Below are 4,900 nucleotides of genomic sequence, written 5' to 3'. Positions count from 1 at the left end.
CATTATTCCCGTATGACGCGGTCGCATCAGCGACGCGATTGCGTGAGACGATTTCTGCCATTGGCACGCCTCCAGCCACGGTCTCGCGTGACTCTCTGTTAATTTTTTTATTTTTCACCCATCTCCTTGCGACGCGGACGTGTCGCTGATGCGGTCACGTCGCGTGCCATTTTTTTTTTAAATAAAAGTATGTAAATGCAGATGCACGAAATATACTAATAAAGAGAAGAGTTATTGAGTAAGAAAACTAAAAATAGAGAAAAGAACGATCATACCATGGTGGGTTTTCTCCCACCTAGCACTTTGCTTTAACGTTCGTAAGTTGGACGCTCCGCTAGCTCAGTCTTCGGCTACGTGGGGATCTTCCAAGAGGAAGATCTCGAGTTCCTTGTCTTTCTTCCGCTTTTCACAATGGTACAGCTTTAAACGATGTCCATTAACTTTGATAAGCTCAGAGCTCGAAGGATGGCTAAGGTGATAAACTCCGTACGATTCGGCCTTCTCTACTCTGTATGGACCTTCCCATCTTGATCTCAACTTGCCTGGCATGAGCCTCAGTCAAGATTTGTAAAGGAGGACTGAGTCCCCAGGTTGGAACTCTTTCCTCTTGATGTGCTGATCATGTACAGCCTTCATTCTCTCCTTGTATAGTCTTGCATTCTCATCAGCTTCTAGGCGAAGGCTTTCCATTTCATGCAATTGCAACTTCCTTTCAGCCCCGGCTTTATTAATCCCATGTTGCATTCCTTTACTGCCCAAAAGGCTTTGTGCTCTATTTCAACAGGGAGATGACAAGATTTTCCATAAACTAAGCGAAAAGGACTCATCCCAATGGGTGTTTTGTATGCTGTTCTGTATGCCTAGAGTGCATCCTGTAGCCTGGTGCTCCAGTCTTTTCTATGAGGTTTGACTATCTTCTGCAATATACGCTTTATTTCTCTGTTTGACACCTTGGCTTGCCCATTGGTCTGAGGATGGTATGCTGTCACAACCTTATGAATTATCCCATGCTTCTTTATTAATCCTGTTAGTCTCCTGTTACAAAAATGGGTGCCTTGATCGCTCACGATTGCTCATGGTGATCCAAAGCGACAAATAATATGGTTTCTCACAAAGGAAACAATAGTGTTAGCATCATCATTGTGGGTAGGAATTGCTTCCACCCATTTAGAAACATAATCCACAGCTAACAATATATAAAAATAACCATTAGAATTTGGAAATGGACCCATGAAGTCAATGCCCCAAACATCAAAAATTTCACAGAAAAGCATAATTTGTTGAGGCATCTCATCCCTCTTGGATATATTACCAAATTTTTGGCATGGGAGACAAGATTTACAAAATTCAGTGGCGTCTCTAAAAAGAGTAGGCCACCAGAATCCACAGTCTAAGATCTTTCTAGCTGTTCGTTGAGGGCCAAAATGCCTTCCACTCTCAGATGAGTGACAGACCTCTAAAATGGACTGGAATTTTGATTGGGACACACACCGTCTAATTACCTGGTCAGCGCCACATCTCCATAAATATGGGTCATCCCATATATAATATTTAGACTCGCTTTTCAGCTTGTCTCTTTGATGCTTAGAAAAGTTTGGAGGAAAGGTGCAGCTAACTAGATAATTAGCTACAGGTGCATACCAAGGGACTATCTCAGATACTGCATGTAGGTTATCAAATGGGAAATTATCAGCTATAGGAGTAGGGTCATCTGTAATGTGCTCAAGGCGACTAAGGTGGTCCGCCACTAAATTTTGGTTACCACTCCTATCATTAATTTCTAAATCAAATTCTTGTAATAGAAGTATCCAACGTATAAGCCTTGGTTTGGACTCCTTTTTAGCTAACAGATACTTTCGAGCTGCGTGATCTGAGTACACTACTACCTTCGTACCAAGTAGATAGGCTCGGAATTTATCCAGAGCGAAAACAATAGCAAGCTCTTTCTCAGTAGTAGTATAATTAGACTGAGCGGCATCTAAAGTCTTAGACGCATAAGCAATAACAAAAGGATCCTTACCTTCACGCTAAGCCAATGCTGCTCCTACTGCATGGTTGGAAGCATCACACATAATTTCAAATGGTTGGCTCCAGTTTGGTCCTCTTACAATTGGAGCTTGAGTTAGTGCAGTTTTCAGCTTATCAAATGCTTGTTTGCAATCCTCACTGAACTCAAACTCAATATCCTTCTGCAGTAATCTGGATAAGGGAAGTGCTACCTTACTAAAGTCCTTAATAAATCTCCTGTAAAAACCTGCATGGCCAAGGAATGAACGGACTTTCCTCAGAGAGGAGGGGTAAGGTAAACTAGAAATAACATTCACCTTTGCTGGGTCAACAGAAATTCCATTATTAGATACCACATGTCCTAATACAATCCCTTGTTTTACCATAAAATGACATTTTTCAAAATTCAATAGAAGGTTTGTATTAACACATCTATCTAATACTCAAGATAATCCATCTAAGAAAAGGCTAAAAGAATCACCATAAACGCTAAAATCGTCCATAAAAACCTCCATACAATCCTCAATAAGATCAGAGAAAAGACTCATCATACACCTTTGGAAAGTAGCTGGTGCATTGCACAAGCCAAAGGGCATTCTCTTGTAAGGATAAGTCCCAAAAGGACATGTAAAAGTGGTATTTTCCTGATCCTCAGGAGCTATATGAATCTGGAAATAACCTGTGTAACCATCTAAAAAACAATAATGTGATTTACCTTACAGGCAATCCAGCAATTCATCAATGAAAGGAAGTGGGTAGTGATCCTTACGGGTGGCTTGGTTGAGACGCCTGTAATCAATGCAGACTCTCCAAGCGTTCTGAACTCTAGTTGTTATGAGCTCTCCATGCTCATTCTTCACTGTAGTGACTCCAGACTTCTTGGGCACCACTTGTACTGGGCTAACCTATTCACTATCTAAAATGGGATAGATGATACCTGCTTCCAACAGTCTGGTCACTTCCTTTTTGACAACTTCCAAGATAATGGGATTCAATCTTCTTTGGGGTTGACGGACTGGTCTTGCTCCCTCATCTAAAAATATTCTGTGCTCACATACTTGAGGGTTGATGCCTACTATGTCTGCCAAACTCCACCCAATTGCCTTCTTATGCCTCCTCAGTACATCAAGTAACTGCTCTTCTTGTTGTGAAGTGAGTTCCCTTGCAATAATTACTGGAAACTTCTGTTCATCTTCAAGATAAGCATATTTGAGATGTCGAGGAAGAGGTTTTAACTCTAACTTCTGATCATGGGCAGGCTCTGGATTGTCTGGAGCTTGTGAAAATGCCGAAGTGCCCTCATTGTCAGTCAAGAGGGTCCCCACACTTGGACCTTGTCCAGTGTGCCTCTCTTTTAATTCTTCCTTGTGAACTTCAGCTATAGTTTCATCTATGACATCACACTGGAAGATAGAATGATCTTTTGGAGGGTTGTTTATGACTCTATTCAGATTGAAGATTACTAATCGGCCATCTATTTCAAAGAGTATGTTCCTGAAAAAGCATCCAATTTGAATTTTGATGTCTTCAGGAATGGTCTTCCAAGTAGGATTGATGATGGCTTATCTGAGTCATTATGGGGCATCTCCAAGATATAAAAATCAGTGGAAAATGTAAGCCCTTTAATGTTCACTAAAACATCTTCAGCAACTCCAGCCACTATAATAATGCTTTTATCTGCTAACACAAAACGAGCTGCCGACCTTTTTAAGGGAGGTAGCCTCAAAATATCATATATAGACAAAGGCATTATACTAACACATGCTCCTAAATCACACATGCAATCATAAATTACTACTCCACCAATAGTACAACTAACTATACAAGGACCTAGGTCACTACACTTTTCAGGTAATCCTCCCATTAAAGCAGATATGGAACTGCCTAAAGGAATATTTTCTAATTCATTAATTTTGTCTTTATGTATACATAAATCTTTTAGAAACCTTGCATATTTAGGTACCTGTTGAATAACATAAAAAAGAGGAACAGTTACCTCAACCTTTTTGAATATTTCTACCATTTTGGGATCGGGTTCGAGCTGCTTCCTGGGCTTCCTTGCATGTTGTGGAAATGGAATGGGAGTGGTGTTGTCTGTAGTGTCTGCGCCTTTTGGTGCTTCCTCCTGTGGTTGGGCTTCTTCTTTTTCAGTTATGTCCTGTATGTCCTCTTCCTCTTCAACATCTTCTATTTCTACTACCTCTTCAGCTAAGGCGTGTTCTGGTGGTCTTGGCTCCTCCTGATTCCTCTCCTGCAGTATAGTTCCGGACCTTAGGGTGATGGCATTAATGCCTCCCTTTGGATTGGGTAATGGTTGAGAAGGAATTCCAGTGAAACTTGAAGGTTGGTTATTAGAATTTTGCATTGATCCAATATGTGAAACAAGAGCTTGCAAAGTAGAGGTCAGACCATTCAGACTGGCATTAATGTTATTCATAATGTTATTTTCCATGGTCTATTGTCTTCGCTCAAAGGATTGTAGTAACTCTTCATTAGGAGATGAAGAAGGATGAGTAAATTGAGAGGTCTGCTGTTGGGTATTCTGTGGTCCTTGGGATTGCCTCAAGTGAGGTGCTCTGTAAGGTTGATTCTGCTACCTGTTGTTGTTATTATTCCACCTCTGATTTTTCTGATTATCTCTGCCTCCTCTGTTATTGTTGTCCCTCCAATTCTTGTTAGAAGTGTCCTGCCATCCATGGTTATTATTTCCACCTTGATTGTACCCTTGGTTGGGGCGGTCATAGAAGTTATGAGTGGATGCCACCATGTTGTCTTCCTGTTAGAGTTGCGGGCATTCATCAGTATAATGGCTATAATCAGTACAAATTCCGCAAACTCTCTGTGGGACTAACTGTTGGCTTTGCTGTGCTGGAGAAGATTGGGCTTACTGAAC

This window comes from Arachis ipaensis, chromosome B4, assembly GCF_059453495.1.
Source record: "Arachis ipaensis isolate K30076 ecotype BB chromosome B4, ASM5945349v1, whole genome shotgun sequence".
Taxonomy (NCBI): domain Eukaryota; kingdom Viridiplantae; phylum Streptophyta; class Magnoliopsida; order Fabales; family Fabaceae; genus Arachis; species Arachis ipaensis.
Note: the sequence above shows the minus strand (reverse complement) of the source record.